Source organism: Protopterus annectens, chromosome 1.part2 (assembly GCF_019279795.1).
Source record: "Protopterus annectens isolate FY-2018-M chromosome 1.part2, PAN1.0, whole genome shotgun sequence".
Lineage (NCBI taxonomy): Eukaryota > Metazoa > Chordata > Ceratodontiformes > Protopteridae > Protopterus > Protopterus annectens.
This window is the reverse complement of record NC_056727.1, coordinates 53328306-53346878: the sequence shown is the minus strand read 5'-3', so window position 1 is coordinate 53346878 and position 18573 is coordinate 53328306.

Sequence of the window (18573 nt, the reverse complement as noted above, 5' to 3'; positions counted from 1 at the left end):
GCACATGTCCAAACTAGTAGCCCAACATAACGCATCACAGATACTGCAGGTGTAGCTAACACAGGGTAAGACAGCAATTCAAGTCATAGCCTGCTATAGATCCCCAACCATGTCCCAAGAGTCAAACCCCACATTCCTAAGTGCCCTGGAGAATATTCTTGTCCAGCCAAACACTATCATACTGGTTGACCTCGACTACCCCTCCATTATTAACTGTGAAAGCTATCCATGTATCAATGCAATTGATCAATGCTGTCTGAAATGCATTCATTCCAATGGCCTGAACCAGCTCGTTTCTACACCCACTACAGGTAGCAACATCACTGACCTGGTCAGTACTAACATGGGCAACTGTTGCTGTACACCATTAGTCAACTCTGCCTTGGTTAGATCTGACCACAATGTCATCACCTTAGAAATCTACATCCCTCCCACCCCATATAAAGGTAACCACCAGGAAAAACCTTTCCAAAGCTAACTTTGGCCTCCAAAGATCAGAGGTGGCTAACTTCATGGCACCCATGCAAATGTAGACTAGTTGCATGACCTCCAAACACATACCAATGCAGTATGAACCCATACATAAATGCATGCATTCTGCCATACCCAATAGAAACAAGACACTCCCCTACAGAAAAAGGAAGTCAAGCTGGTGATCCCCTGCCCAAAAAACTCTACAACAGAAGGAGGAAACTAATATGGAATAAAGTGAAGTCCCAAGACTGGAACTCCCCCGTATCATCCTCAACAAAAAGATGAGATTCCTCATCAAATACTCTAAATCTAGCTGTGAAAATAGAATTGCAGCACACAGCAAAGACATCCACAAGGCCTCCTATAGTTATGTAAAGAATCTCCACAGCAATACCAACATGTGCTCTGAGCTACTACACAATGTTAACTCCTAAACAGAGGCAACATATATTGCCAATATACTGGCACACACATTCAGTGGCAACTTTACCCCTCTCACCACCCCAAAGTACCATTCACAATACCAGTACACTGCCAGGTACCCAGTAGTACTGCTGTTTTGGTTAACACGCCACTGTCCAAGGCCAAGAATACAGCTTCTATTGGACATGGCAATATCCCTAGCTGTCTTCTGCATGAACTACAGAGTGAATTGGCACCTCGCCTGTGTGCCCTGTTCAATCACAGCTTCTCCTCAGGGTTTGTCTATACTGACTGGTGCACTGCTACAGTTATCCCTCTCCACACAGGAGGAGTGGCTGCAGACCCTGGGAGGTGTCACCCCATTAGCCTGATGAGGCTATCATGCAAAGCTATGGAATGCATCATCATGGACCTAAGAAACAGGGATATGGGAATCTCCAGACTCAGGATCCCACACAGTTTGCTGTTGTGAAGGGTAGATCATGCCTGTTCAATCAACCAGGTCGACTTCTTTGAGTCAGTCTCCAGAGCTGTGGATGAAGGCAAGGTGGTTCATACAGCCTACCTCAATCTGGCCAAGCCCTTTGATAACATTTCCCTCTCAGGGTTCAAGGATAAACTCACTAAGCTATTCATCAACCCCTATAACAGTAGGAGGGTTGTAAACTGTCTCACAGATAGAACCCATAGTGTGAAAGTAGCTGAGCCCAAGTCAGACTGCTGACCAGTCATGTGTGGAGTTTCACAGGGTTTGGTCCTGGGTCGTCTCCTGTTTGGTATCAACTTCTCTGAAGTCCATGCCAATATGAAGGGACTCTGGCTGACAATGTTTGCAGATGATTGCAAGTTGGGAGCTATTAACTACCGAAGTGATTTTGACATCCTACAGAAAGGCTTCAATGAGTCCAATGACTGGTGTCAGAGCCATGACCTTAAGCTCAATGTCAACAAATGTGTTGTCATTCCCCCTTTGGGATGTCAGGCACTACAGGGATGTTACAGCACCATAAATCAGACACCAGTGTGAAAGTGCATACCCACAACCATTTCCACCACAGTCACATACCGGTATGTCAGGTGAACAGTACAGTATACAGACTGTGTGAAGAAATACATAATAGTTTTCCAGTCACACACTACCCCTACATATCATGGTCCAATTCTCACTGTAGTCTGAATCCTGACCATGGTACAGGACATGTCTCAGTCTGCTGCTACAAAGGCATGCAGCCAGTAGACCTGCAGACACAGGAGCAACATGCACAGTCAGATAAAAAAGAAACCATAACACTTACATCTACCTCCCTCCATACACAGCCCAAATAACATGTACCCATGACATGTGTACACACTCCTGACCATCTGTCAACAATGGCCAGACATGTACAGACCTCTGAAATGTACAGTTCACCTCAGAATATGCAGTCTCAGGACTAATATCTATGGCCTCTTCCCTGTAACATGTCTGTGGGTCTACTACATCACAGGGATGGTAAGAGGAATGAAGGCAAAAAATAATGCTACTAAATATGTCTGAGCCTCATAGTGCATGATATCTGGACAAAGCCTGACATCATTTGGGGACAGAGGAACAAACACAGGCATAGATTAGACATATTGCTGTCAGACATTTAGACAGTTGCTGATGTTACTGGGTTTGTTGTAACATATCCTTTATGATGAATATGAAGACAGTAATACCAATGGATTTTAGTATTTACTGACTGCATTCCCCAGAGTTCTTTACTGATTTTCCAAGGACAACAACTGTCTGGGGAAAAAAACAAACATAACAGGCAAACATGTGGCCAGTCTGTGGACAGCATGCCAGTGGAGAGGTATGTCAGAGACATATCACTGTCAGGCATGAAGTCACTCACTAAATGCATGTCCACACAAACCCTATCAACCCACCATGTGTATAAACAGCACTGATGATGACATAGAATCTGTTCACAATTCTGGAGATATGTCCCTCATGTTGTTGTGCTGTCTCCAAATGTCCTGTACTGTGAAGTATTTCCACCTACTGAATGTGAATCTGTAGCCCACCACCTCTATAATGTCCCTCACACAGGCAAGTAATAGGGCCAAGGACCACATGAAGGATGCCCATTTGTTGGAGCTAGCAGTAGTGCCTAGGCCCAAAGCAAAAAACTATGTGGGCGCCTAAATAGTTCTGTGACCTTAGCAATACCTGACATCTGCACATCTGCACAGAGGACAGACAGGAAGTAGACAAAAACATGCTATGCATTAGGATCAATGTCCTGAAGGATAGAAGTCTGAAACTGAAATGTATGCCATTACTACATGATAGCAGTCCTCAATGACATGAACAAATAACAGTACTCTACAGTTAATATAATAATATCATATTAATATCCAATAGCAGATACTTAAAACATACAGCTGAAACACCAAGATCAAGATAGTGTAGTACTCAGAGTCCCAGCTCTGCATGCAGAGGTGCATGGTTGGAGTACTACAATAGGCAATCTAATTTTACATGGAAAAGCAGTGTCAAAAGTACGAATTTCATAATACAATATGTGTGGAATCATATTCAGCAACCAGTGTACTGTAGCTGGTTTAACATGCAAGTGTGAGTGCATATAACATGTGATACTACCCAAGTATAAAAAATAATAATTAAAAAAAAAATGTGATACTACCCATGTACACCCAAGTGTCCTGGACAGTATAGTCACACCCCTTGATTCTGTAATGAGAGCACATAAAAGCATGTTATATACAGGAAATTAAATAAACGTATTACATGATGTCATTACTCTGCTATTATATGAGACTGGAATGTGAGCAATGGTTACCAGGGCTGAGCTATGCTTCGCAGGTTTACACATTGCTTAAATGTGAATGATAACCAGTAGTTTGCTCTGCTAACCATATTTGCACACTGGTAAGCATCAGTAAGCGAAGCCTGCACAGTTTAAGCGCCTATTGGTTTAACCATGTTTTAGCACCACTTAGCACCACGCAAACCCACTTACAACTGCTTAAAAGTGCATCAATCACTGTGTATCCAGCAGCCCTTCTTCTGGTCAGCAACAAAATAACCAGCCATGCTCAGTCTTAAACCAAGGATGCTTTACACCACAGTCACAGCAATTTACCACTAGGCCATTTTAGCTGCAAGGTACTAGGATTTTTTTTTTACAACATATCATGCAGCACAGTCAGTTTACAATAGGAAAGACACACTGTGCAATCAGGAATGATTATCTACAAATGCATACATGAAAAAATATTTACATCTATAGAGAGATAGATAGATAAATATGTGTGGAGATACATATATATATATATATATATATATATATATATATATATATATATAAAACAATATACAGATATATTACCAAGAAATACTGATGTGTATGTATGTATGTATGTATATATATATATATATATATATATATATATATATATATATACATGTGCGTGTGTGTGTGTGTGTGTGTGTGTGTGTGTGTGTGTGTGTGTAAAAAAAACAATATATATGTATATATATATATATATATATATATATATATATATATATATAGGTTACATGGAAACCCGGGACCACAACATCAACACGTCTCTTCCCCGACTAGCCAGAATATCGACAGCCACATATTCAACACCCAAATAACCGACACCGTAAACACCGACAGATTCAAACCACTAATCTCTACAAGACATGTGTAGCAATCCAGCAATATAAACTCAAAAAATAATATTCCAAAGCGGTGTATTCAAACATAAATGTATTCTTCACAGCTGTAATTTCAAACATAAAATAGTGCTTCAATCACTCTTCTAAGACTGCTGTTACAACTGTGAAAACAGTAGTGTTATCCAACATGCTCTCTCATTACCCACAACACAAAAGATGCATCTGCAAGTACGAAACACTCACATCTTCAAAAGATGGACAATGCTTGTAATGAACTCAAACGGGGTATACTCCTCCCTATTCTGTAGAATCTGATGAAATCTGTCATGCCTCTCAATCAGTCTTCACTTTTTTGGAGATGGAGGTACTCCACTAACCATGCACACCCTTAACTCATCTATATGATCCTGCTCCCTACATAGTGCACGCATAATGACATCCAAATCAGTCACCCTAGGACCTACCAGGAATTTAAGCCACCTGTGCCAAGCTTCTACTGAGTTATGGGTATGGGGCAGGAAAAGATTGTTCTATTCTGACACATTCCAGAATTTTATAGGGAACAATGGTGGAAACCTCATAGTGCCAGAGGTACGCGTGCTGAACTTCCGTAGCCTACCATTAATGTAGAATTCTGAAAAGTACCTCACCAACTCGCTGCTCTCATCTGGCACTCTGTCCTTCAGTATATTGAATGTCTCCAACACTTTATTCTCAGGCAGGAAAGCTAATGCCACCAGTGATTTTATATACCATTGAAACTGCATACTAGTGTTATATAACGCATTTAATTCCACATGCTGAATCTTGTGCCAAACATTTTGTCCAAAGTGAAATAAGAAGCCTTTGAACTGCACACCATCAAAGTTTAAATGAACACTTTACAGAGTAGCAATTTCAAAGTTGCATAAAATGTATTTCACAGTTTTGACAAATTCATTCTCAGACATTAACGCAAATAACACATTCCGCAAGTAGTTGTAACATTTTAACGAATTAGCACTCATGTGTGCATAGAATAAAGGTACAACCTTACTATATGACCCTATCTTTAATAGGCTGTGAATGCTGTAGAGGTGTCGGCAAGTTAGACCCCTATGGAAATATGTCCCATCCATCATCCATATGGAAGCCTTAAATCATATAGATTGTTTACTGTAGGGAATGCATACACAACATTGTTACCACTACTATCAGTGATGTGTTTGGCAATAAAGGTGCCGTCTTTAAGATTATACTTACTGACATCAATGTTTAATATGTTTAGCTCTCTGCTACCAGGTGTGAGGTGATGCTTGCACCGTACTCTAGCAATATGTTGTAAGAGTGCTTTCCTACACGGTATGTTGTGTACCACATCTAAAGATGTGGATGCTAAACTGTCCTCAACAACAACATAGGGTGTATCTCTGTTGTATTGCACCCTAACCTTCACTTAAAAACAAACCCTATATCATTCTATTTCACTAGGGTCACCGCTTTGCTGATGTGGTGTAGACTTCAACAGTTGATCACCACAGCTTACTGTTTTGGTTGCAGCTCTACCCTTACACCGAGCAGTGAACTTTTCCTTACAACACCAGTACCTTTTTTCATTTTTGCTCTGTTCTAGGTAGTACAAATAGCCTTCATGTTGTAGCATATATTTCCCCTTCTGAAACAGTAATCCTTCGTAGATTTCATCAATATTCCCTGGTCCTTCTATATCCTCATCAGACATTGTTACTGATTTATCTTCTTTTGTCAGTGTTCACTGTTTGTAGTGTGAAATTTACTCTTCATAAATTTACTACTTCCTTTCCAAGATTTCAGATCCTCACTAGGCAGACGTCTGTTTCCACTTTTGAATATTTAAAGGTCAACCAATTACGTTGTTGGGGAAGTGAGGTGTCAATGTTATGGTCCCGGGTTTCCATTTGTCGATGTTTTGAATGTTCGATGTTCTAACAGTAACCTATATATACATATATATATATATATATATATATATATATATATATATATATATATATATATATATATAAAAGCATACGTGTCCAAACATATGCTGCTGATAGACCACCCATAACCAGGCCAGCATGCACAGCTGGATATGAAAGGACCCATGGCACTCATATCTGCCCCCCCAGTCCAAATAATAAGTTAACTGTATGCTGCTACAAAACCATGATAGGCCATACACAATGGCCATACATATACAATGACCTCTTAGCAACACAACTACAATGAGTAAAGATAGTAAACACAAATACAAACAGCCAGTAATTCACACAAGTTCATTTTACTCTAATGTCTTTGCCAAAACCTTCAAGGAGTAACACATTACAAGAAATACGTGCCTTAATTAGAAGAAGCAATTAATACTTACATACATTTAAATACACAGCCTCCAATTACACTCCTCAGTCAACCCCCTAGGGGATAAAGTATTACATTTAAAAACATACATTGATTCTGTACATAATTGTTCTTTTATGACTGTTTGGACAAACTGAGAAACAGACTTTTTCCAAAGCAGTACCTTGTAACCCACTCCACTTAATTACATGTATATACACAGCCTCCAATTACAGTACACATTCAACTGTCTAGAGGATAAGGTATCACATTTAAGAATTTAAACTGATTCTGTACATAACAAATGTTCTTTAATGACTAATACCCTCATGATGTGAATTATTGAAATGTATAGCTATAGAACTGTCTTCTTCCTCATCAGTAATATGTCTCATATGTTCTAACAGCCTAGTTTTAAAACACGTGTTACTCTCCCCCACATAAAATATGTTACAAGGCCATCTAATAGCATTCTCCATACACCAGCCTCCTGAATGTACAGAGTCTCACATGCTCTCCACCTTTCCGCCTCAGCAGGAATGACAGAACAAAATAATGGCAGACCCTACCTATCTACCTCCTACTGTATGGCATCTGTACCAAGCCTGACATAATTTGGAACTGAGGTCCAAAAACATGGCCATACTTGAAATATTGCTGTTATACACTGAGAAAATTGCTGGTGTTACAGAGTTTGTTGTAACATATATTTTCTGAGGGATATAAAATCTGAAACACAAATGGATGTCGACATGTACTGATTGCAATCACCAGAGTATGCAACTGATTTACCAAGGACAACACCTGTCTGGGGAACAGACCAAATATAACAGGCAAACCTCTGGCCATTATGTGGATAGCCCTACAGTTGAGAGCTATGCAGACACAGAACTTTGTCAGACTGAAACCCATGCAGAAGTAACTTGTTCAGACAAACCCTGTTAAACAAGCAGTATTCAAAACATATAACAGCAATACTTACATGCTGCCCCTAAGTCTTGAATCTTCTCCACCATTTAGTTGGCTTGTCTCCACAGGTCTTGTTCTTAAGAGGTATTAGCTCACATACCTCCAGGTTCTCTTCCTCACAGGTAAGGGAAAGGGACAATGCCCACATGGAGTACTCAATTATAGGAGTGTGTTGCCTTGACATTGGGTATTGGAATAACTACACAGCTGCTATGCATGCAATCAGCAACTGGGGAACACCAATTGGTGCTCAGGCCATTACATGTTCATGAGCATTACCTACAAAAGATAGGCTGCCATATATTCAAACCACCTCTGTCAAATACAGTCCATCAGTGCAAAGCAGATTTAGTGTGAGAAAAAAAAAGGATATATCTGTGACATATGCAGAAAAAAGGTATATGAAACAAGTAAGCATGTAATTGAATGCAGTAGGTGGTCTGTAATAATAATGGGAAATAGGGGTCTGAAAGCATATGTCTCAGCAAGACTCGCTGTACTGATGTACAGCTGAACAGCACTGATGGCCATAGCATGTGGCTCTCTCTATAGTGACTAAGCCAGCTACTGGGATGTTGTACATTTCCAGATCTTAACGGTGCATATAACTATGATACACATTGTTGTCTTGTAAATATAAGACAACTATACAGAGCATGTGCAAAGTAAAGTACTGCTGCAGATGTGTGTGTTGAACTGCATGTTATATTCTGAGCTCATACTATTCAACTGTCCAGTGCTCTGAACACTGACCATATGTGGGTTTCAAATTTTCTAGTCATTTACCCATACAGTTGTGTTATGTCAGTCAAATCCTTGTCAAATCTATGAAGACTGACATTACAATACCCCCTTCATTGTCTGCTGGCTTCTCCCATTTGGAATTGCCATAGTGGATCATCTGTTCCCATTTCCACTTGTCCTCTGAATCCTGCTTTCTCACATCAACCACCTACATGTCCTCTCTCACCACATCCAGAAACCTTATATGAGGCCTTCCTCTCTTCCTCTTACCTGGCAGCTAGATCCTTACCATCTTTTTCACAATATACTCATCACCCCTCCTCAGCACATGTCCAAACTGATGTAATGCTGCCTCTTCAACACTGTCTCATATCCACCCAACATAGCTTGAGCCTGTCAGATACACATTGCTAAACCTGTGCACCCATTCAAACCCAGTGCAAATCATAACATCTGTAACTCTGTCATGTGCAGCTCTGACCCCTGCCTTTTTTGCCAATGCCGCTGTATCCAACCCATATAACATAGGTGGTCTCACTACCCTCTTGTAGACCTTGCATATCATGTTTACTGGTACTTGTCTGTCACATATCACTCCTGACACTATTCTCCACCTTCTTCATCCTGCCTGTACTCTCTTCTACACCTGTCCTCCATAGTCCTCATTACTCTGAAATGTTGATCCCAAATCATTTGAAAACATCCACCTATGCCAACTGTACTCCATGCATCCTCAACATTCCACTACCCCCCCATTCACACAAAAATATTCTGTCCTATTGCTGCTGACCTTCATTCATCTGCATTTTAGAGCATATATCCACCTCTTCAGGGTCTCCAAAAGCTGTTTCTTACTCTCAGTACAGATCACAATGTCATCTGCAAACAACGTAGTCAATGGGGACTCCTGTATGATCTTGTCTGTCAACCTGTCCATCACATTCGCAAATCAGAAAGGGCTCACAGCTGATCCCTGATGTCATCCCACCTCTACCTTAAACACATCCATCAATCCCAATTCAGACCTTAATGCTGTCACACCACCCTTGTACATATCCTGTACCACTCTTACATATATCTTTTCCATTCATTACTTCATCATACAATACCACAACTCCTGTCTAGGCACCCTATAATATGATTTCTGTAAATTCCAGAGAGACACAGAGCAACTCCAGACCTTCTCTGTATTCCATCAGTAACAGTCTCAGAGCAAACATCACATTGGCAGTGCCCTTTCTGCTCATGACACCATACTGCTGACCAGTACTCCTCACCTCCCTGTGTGACCTAGCTTCCACTACTCTTGGCCATAACTTCATGCTGTGACTGGTCAATGTTATCCCTCTGTAGTTATCGCAGCTCTGCACATCAACCTCATTCTTAACACCATACCCAAGCACTTTCTTTCCACTCCTCATGCAACCTCACACTTTCCAAGATAACAGTAAACAATATGGTTAATACACCACTGCCATTTCCCCTAAATGACCCTATACCTCCATAGGTGTGTAATGTGGACCAACAGGCTTGCCAGTATTCATCATCTTCATAGCTATCCTTACATCCTCCTTGTTAAACCATTGCACTTCCTGATTCACCATACCGACATCATCCAACCTTCTCTGTTTCATTCTCTTCATTCATCAGCCTCTCAAAGTACACTGTCCATGTACTCAGCACACTCTCCTCACTTGTGAGTACATATACTTCATCATCCTTTTTCACCCTTATCTGCTGCACATCTTTCCTAGCTCAGTGCATCTGGCCAGCCAAATGGTATAATTCCTTTCATCCCTCCTTAGTTTCCAACATGTCATTGAACTCTTCATATGCACATCCTCAGCCTTTGCAACCACTCTCTTTGCCATGCATATCATCTCCTGATACTCCTGCCTACTTTCCTCATCTCTCTGACAGTCCCACTCCTTCTTCCCCAACCTCTGTCTCTGTATACTGTCTAGCACTTCCTCAGTCCACCAACAGGTGTCCTTGTACTGCTTCTCCCATCCACATGTCACCCCAAGCACCCATCTAGCTGTCTCCCTTAACAGCTCTGCTGTACTTAACCAGATATTTGATCTGAACCAGATATCCCTACCTCTATCCATTCGTAAAACCACTAACCTGTCTTCATTTAAAAATTCTCTCCACTCACACCTTATATCTCAGTGGGAACGCTCCTGCTCCCACCTCTCTTAATTTCTCTCCTCTCCATCTCTTTCTCCAACAAGTTCATACATTTTTCTTTTACCAGGAATCAAGCAACATGTAAACAAATATTCTACACCTTCTACAACATATTTATCTCAAACATTGTCTCTGTTCAATGAAATCCTCTACATAACTAAAACTTTGATGGTAATCTTTTGATGTAGTAATTTTATAGCTAAATGAAATGTTTCTCTACTACTTTGCTTTCCTAGTATTTTTGTGCATACTGTAAAAAAGCTGCAACTTATAATTTTGTTTTGTTTATGATTGTATTGCTGTGTTTTTTGTTTCTGGAGCTTTTCTCCCCAAAATGCCATCAAAAACGGGCTCTTTTGACCCAATGGACCATCCTGGTAAACCAACTGCAAATAAATAAATAGATAAATAAGTAAATACATATCTGTTAGATTGTCATATTGAAGCAAGAATTGACATTGAGCTATTTAATTTTCTTGTTATGCCTACTCCAAGAATCCCTAGCATCTTTGGAATACCAAAGGTCCACAAAAGTATAAACAATCCCCTTATGCGACCATTAGTGGACGCTAGGAATAGTATTACATACTCTTGTGCTAAAGTAGTAGATAACATATTAAAGAAATAGATCAAACACAGAAAACAGATTTGTAAAGACTCATAGTAATTTTTGTTGAATATTAATAGCCTTGAATTTAAAAGTGGATTTGATTTTCTTACAGTAGATGCCAAAGACTTACTCCTGTATTCCACACATGGAAGGAATTGTGTGAGTAAGTCATATGATGAGGTCAAAAGGGGCATCTAGTACAGAAGTTAGCTTAATTGAAGAACTTTTGGACATAATTCTAACAACCATATAGTTTTTGATGGACAATTCTTGCTCCAAATAATTGGCGTAGCTATGGGCTCCCCATGTGGAGCCAACTTCAACAACTTAGGAATGGCATACTGAGAACAAGAATTTACTTTGAACAATGACTGGGTGAAAAAAAACAGGTTTATTATTGTACACAGTTCCTAGATGACATATTTATAATCATAAAGGGAGGTGAGAAAGTTGCAGGAGAATTAGTGAATTACTTTAATAGAATGATAGACTTTCTGGAATTTACATCCCAGTATAACCCAGACGGAATAGCTTATTTAGATATTGACTTAATAAAAGACAGGGAGAATAGATGCTACACTGCAAAAATCCACAGGAAGGAGACCTATTCTAATGCATTGCTTCACATTTCTAGCTGCCACCCATTTCACCAAAAAAGGTTGGTTGTAAAGGGGCAATTGGTAAGGGCAGCTAGAATGATGACTAGGGACGACAACTTCCAGATAGAATGCGACAACTTAAGGTGCATACTTTTGAACGGAGGCTACCATGACCTATTAGTTGGAAAACTAATATTAATAGTACATTTAAAAGAAACAACGGTATGTATAGACCAATTCTATGTCAAGGGCTAGCAAACAACATGCCTGAAATTTCTACAGGAAATGAAAACGAAGATAGTGCATACCTTTCATATAGTTTTATTACTACTTTCAGCTTAGACACTGAGCAATTGTGCAATATCATAAGAAAGAACTGGGAGTTGCTTAGTACAGATAGGAATCGATTGGATAAACCCTACAGGATGATTTTTAAAAGGGGTTTATATTTGAAAAATGTATTATAAAGGAACAAAGTACTACCAATGAGTAGGCATGGGATGTACAAATGTGGTATGTGCAACTACTATAGGTATATGAAAGTCAGTCAGAATTTCAAGATAAGGGGCAAGAAATATACAACAAGCAAAGATTAGACAGCCAATCAAAAATGGTAGTCTACCTAGCTCAGTGCCAACAGTGCCTGCGTTCTACATCGCGAAGAACGATAGCAAATTACGTGAACATGTTTACAAAATCTCTACAACATTAGTAGAGGTAAGCAGGAAAATGCACTAGCTAGACATATTACAGAGTTCACAGATCATAAGTTTTTGTTCAGAGCAATTGACCAGGTTACAGTTAATATGACAGGAGGTTCTGACTCATTAAAACTGGAGAGGCTTGAATTATTATGACAATTAAATATAAATGCGTGCAACTACCCAGGCCTTAAATAAATTTGCTCCATATTATGCATTTTAAAACTTAAAAGTTTGATGAGATAAGAAAATGAACTGTGGTCACAAAATAGTTTATTGGAAGTACTTGTTTTAAAAGTGTATAAATACATGTACCTTATGCTACATCAGATTTGAGTAACTATATATATTTTAAAACCAAAAGACTGATGAGACAAAGAAGTGTGAGGTACACATTTTACAGGTTATTAGAGCAATTATTTGCAGAATGTATAAATGCACTTATTTTATGGTACATTGTAAGTTTTAAGTATTTGTATGTTATCAGGCTGTATTTAGATTACTTGTAATGTCAGTTAAGTCGATCAATTTATCATTTTTACAAGATTACCAAGATATTATAACATACTATTTTCTCTGATTTTGATTAAGTCGATCTGACATTTGATTTAGTTCTAGGTAAAGAAGGGTCAAGCTAAAGGGCCAGTACTGCAAGATAGTAATTGGATTATTAAGTGTAATTAATAGTGTATGATTGTAAATAAATAGGAAGTTTTAGTATTGAATTTTATCTGAAGAAGTTACAACACTGGTTGTGACGAAAAGTGTTTTATGTATAATAAATATTTTGAACTTTATAACTTCCTCCACAAGTAGTTTTAGTTACTTTCAGCATTTTTACTATTTGGATTAAATTGTCACTCCCTCCCAGTGCTTGTCTCCACTCTTCCCTGAACTCCACCTCACAAGCACACTTTTCCATTTCACACCATGTGATCCTTGTTGCTGTCCCCACACTCCACCTCATCTCAATCATCAACATCATCTCACATACCAACATTCTCTGCTGCCTAAACACACTTTCCCCTGTCACCACTTCACAGTCTCCAATCTCCTTCAAATTAGCCCTCCTACATTGGATATATTCCACCGTTGTGCATCTTACTCCACTCTTGTATGTCACCCTATGCGTCTTCCTTGTGTTATAGTGTATATTCACCGCAGAAATGTCCATCCTTTCTGCAGACTCCACTACCCTCTCATAGTCTCCACTCCTTTTAACACCATACATACCAATCAATTCCCCATTCCCTCTGTTCTCTTCATCAACATGCCCATTGACATATGCTGCAATGACCAGTCTGTCACTCTTGGGTACAGTCATCACGAAGTCATCCAACTGACATCACATTTCTCTTTCTCATCCATCGCACAACCAACTTACATAGCATATGCACTAACAACAGTCATCATTACACCATCAGCTTACAGCTTCAGAAAAATCACTCTATTGGACCCTTATGTCATCCTCCAAAAACACTCTTGGAATACAATTCCTTCAGCAGAAGCCCTGCCCCCTTCCACCTCCAGTCCACACCTTGATAGCACAATTGTAACCTGCCTATGATACACCCAGCCATAATCCCCTTCCATGTGGTCTCTTGCACACACACTATATATCAACCATCCCCTGGCCATCATATCAGATAGCCTGGTCCCTATACCATTCATACTGTCAACATTAACAATTCTTACCCTCAATACTACCCTCCTAGCCTTTCCCCTCTGTTCCTGTCATATGACTGTTGGACATCCTCCAGGGGATGCCTGTCAGTGCAAAGGCTACTGTGCTATTGAATGACTCAAGTATATTAAAGCAATATTGAGACACTGTCACTGATTTTGTCCCATATCTCCCATGTATGCATGGCATCCTACAGATGTCCTGTTGTAACAGGTTGAGACAGATAACTGCACAGCAAGAGTGCGAATTTAATGCGCCATACTGACATAAAACAGACATGCGTGTGAGGTATTAGCTATGCACTTGTCAGTATGAGTAGGTGTATGTGTCCACCTCATGAAAACAGACAAGGGATGCAAAATGTCAGTTAAAACAGCTGTACATGTTGTACATGTGTGCAATCTTAGAGGGTACTCAAAAGAGTGACATTTCTACAGCTACTGGTTGTTGCATTGCCCTGACACAGCCAAGGTTAGTACAACAAGCATGATTATCATTAATAAATTGGCTAGGTGTCCAGCTGTGTTATGACTTTGTAGTCGTGCCCACTACAAAAAACTGATTGAACACATACATGGCTATATGGACTCAGCAATACCTTACTCGTCATACCTGCCTCCACCAAAGTAGAGTAATCCCCTTTGCTGGACAGCAGGATTACACAAACCACAGACTTGGTCTCTATAGTGGCTGTACAGAGCAAAGTAGGGGCAGGAACCAACCTGGCATCAAGTCAGCCATTGTCTGAACAAGCATATGAGGTCACAGCTGGATTACTGTAAGGCCAACTATGAGTACACATTGGAGACCTCCACTAGGGGCAATCACATGGCCATCTTCCCATATGTCTGCAATCTCGGAGGCAACATACCAGCCCAACCTGTAATGGTGGCCAATCAGATCACATATGCACACAACATAGCTACAGGCAACCTGATGCAGATAGGGTTAGGAGAAATATCCCCCCTGGCTCTGCATCACTATAGGTGGATATGTCTTATTACAATCTCAGTCTGCACTAACTTACTTTATGTTTCCAGACTATATTTAACATTTTTGTGTTGGTTTTGATTAGCTGTACCTAACTTGATATATCTCTTACATAATATAGTTAATTTTCCCCTGTTAATCATTTTAAATACTATATATTCAGCCAACATGGGGCTGATAAGTTTCCTAGGGTGAAACTTGAAACATCAGGAGTAAAATCTTTTGCAAATAAAGCTCACAAAACTTTGCAATCTACTTCGGTCTGAAGAGTTTCTATAAGATCTGATTTCATAACTTGGCTTATAATGATGGCCCATTTAATGTGCAATTCTTTAAACCATTGTTCACAGATTCTTTTCTATTTAAAGCTTTTTATGCTTATATCATTCTGTGTGGTATGTTTAAGCACTTAAAAATTATGTTAATGTATATAGAATAAAAGCCGCTATTTTACTGTTCTGCATAAAAGACACATCATGTCCATGCATTAACAGTTTACTGTTGTCTGGTTAACCTAGATATAATAACTTGTGGAAATATGAGACGTAAAACTACTGAGGTCATGAATAGATGGTGGGGTGAGACAGTGGCACTCCTTGACCATGCAATGTCTGTGCTGGAAAGTGTGGTGGGAGATGTGTGGCAGCCTCATGGAAGTAGGTCAGCACTACAATCAGCTGAGAGTCTATGGGGCCATGCACCTTCACACTCCCATAGTGGCTGTACCACCTGCATTACCAAATGGGGGTTGCTGTCCACACCACAACACAGCAGGTCATGGGCACGTGGTCCTGACCGGTCCTGTCAGGGACATGGCTCCAGCAGACAGCAGTCACTATTGGGGAGTAGTACTGCATCTGGCCGTGTCCTGGTGCTGCCAGTGAGACCCCTGGCAGGACCAGTTCATGTGCCCATGGCCAGAGATGATTAACTGTACACTTTGCCATGTATGGTTCACAGCTATCCAACATACCCCTGTGTAGGACAGCCACATGGTGTGACTGTGTGCATACAAATACACACATCACCATTACAGCCAGGTTAATGCCAGATGTACACACATCACCCCTGCATGGCACATTCATAGAACACCCATCCAAACACACACACATGATGTCAACTGTATGGCCCAGCCTAGGCCTCTGGCAAACGCACACAACACCCTGTGCATATGATGATACCTGTGCCACATCCCTGTCATCCATACCATCGATGCAGGGAAATGCTAATGTGGTTTTGATGCACAGGGTGAATTAAGTACAGTTTAACTATATAATGCTGTGTAAAGTGCTGTCAGCTGGTATTTGTAATGGGTACACTGCAGAGTGTGTGTACCTTTTCAGCCATGATGCATAACTGGTGTTAGTAACGCTGACTGAATGTAGTCTCACATGCTGTATTCTGTTTGTGTTCTAGGTGTCTGTGTGTCAGCAGGATGTGGCCCTACAGACATTGCCAATGATGGGTATGGCAAAGTGGTGGCACATTGACCATGTCATAGCTGAGGTACAGCTGTATATGTACACATTTATCAGGTCTGTGTAACAGCTATTGCATGTGTACAGAGCTTATAGGGCTGAGGGGTGTATACAGTAAAGTCTTTTGTGGTTGATATCATCAAGTCTTGCAAAGTGGACAATGGTAAGTGTAGTGGGTGGAACATAACTCAGATTGGTAAAACCCACATTCCCAGAGGATATTGTATCGACCGAACACACAGAGAATATTATTCCAACACACACACACACACACACACACACACACACACACACACACACACACACACACAGGATCACAGTTGCCAGTGTTGGGTTTGGAAGCCTTACTCATCTAGATAGTGGTAGTACAGTGTTATGTGGTTATCGCAGGTGGCATGGAACTAATAGTTTGACGAGTGTTCCAAGGTACCTGTAAAGTAAACAACATCACATGCCCTTCTGAGGTATTGCAATGGGGGGTATACTGGGTGGGAAAGGATTCATAATACTGTCACCTATGAGTTTACATACTCACAAACACTGCTATAAACACCAATGTAAACACACGCACATGCACACATTTGCCAGTACTGATATTAGCAGCCCTGCCTATTATGTTATTCATTCCATACTGTTACATAGCTGTTGCACACAGCACAGGGCATATAGGGCTGAAGATTGACTACAGGTACCTCTATGGTAGATGTGAACAGCTTGCTTCATAAAGTGGACCTTGGAACATGTACTGGGAGCGCCATGGCCTAAACTTGTAAATCACACCGCACAATGGATATAGTTTTCACTCAAACATACACAGGATACTATTCTCTCACTCACACACACACACACACACACACACACACACACACACACACACACACACACACACACACAACACACATATACTCTCATTTGCCAGGACTATGATTAGAAACCCTATCTATCTAGTTATTTGTACTATAGTGTTGTGCAGGTACCATACACACCACAGGGCTTGTAGGGTGAATAGTGTCCCAAGGTGTCTTTAAAGTGAATAACATCACCAGCCCTTGTAATGTATGGCAAAGAGAGGTGTACTGGGTGAGAAAGGCCTCAAACTACTTTCACCTACATGTTTACACACTCACAAACACTTTTATACACACTAATGAGCACCCACACATATGCCAGTACTGAGATCCATAGGTTCATAGGTGTGTACTAGGTGAATGGACATAGAGCCTTTACAGGTCTAGCCCATAAGATTAACCTGGAATATTTCCACCTGATTCCCCAGGGTGAGATTTCAATTCCCCATCCACTCATCCAGATTTCTCTTGCAGAGGGCCAGTGAGATGCTTTGCCTGACATGTATGTAAATTCTATTCCATAGCGTGGCCAGTCTCTATGTTATGAACCTGTCCCTCCAGCATGTTCTGCTGTTTGTGGAAATGGGGTTGAGTTCTCTGAGGCATGTGGTGTGGACGGATTGGGTTTCTTTAGCTGTAGCATGCCTAACAGAGCTGGGTCAGACATGGCTTGGTAAGTCGAGTAGAGATCATCTTTAAGTAGTCAATATGAGACAGAGAATAGTTCGAGTTATTAGAGTCTATCCATATAGGACAAGTGCTTATGCCTAGGATCCTCTTTGTGAAGTGCTTTTGCAGCCTCTCCAGGTGTTGCAGGTGCCTAGTGAGGTACATGCCAAATAGGCCA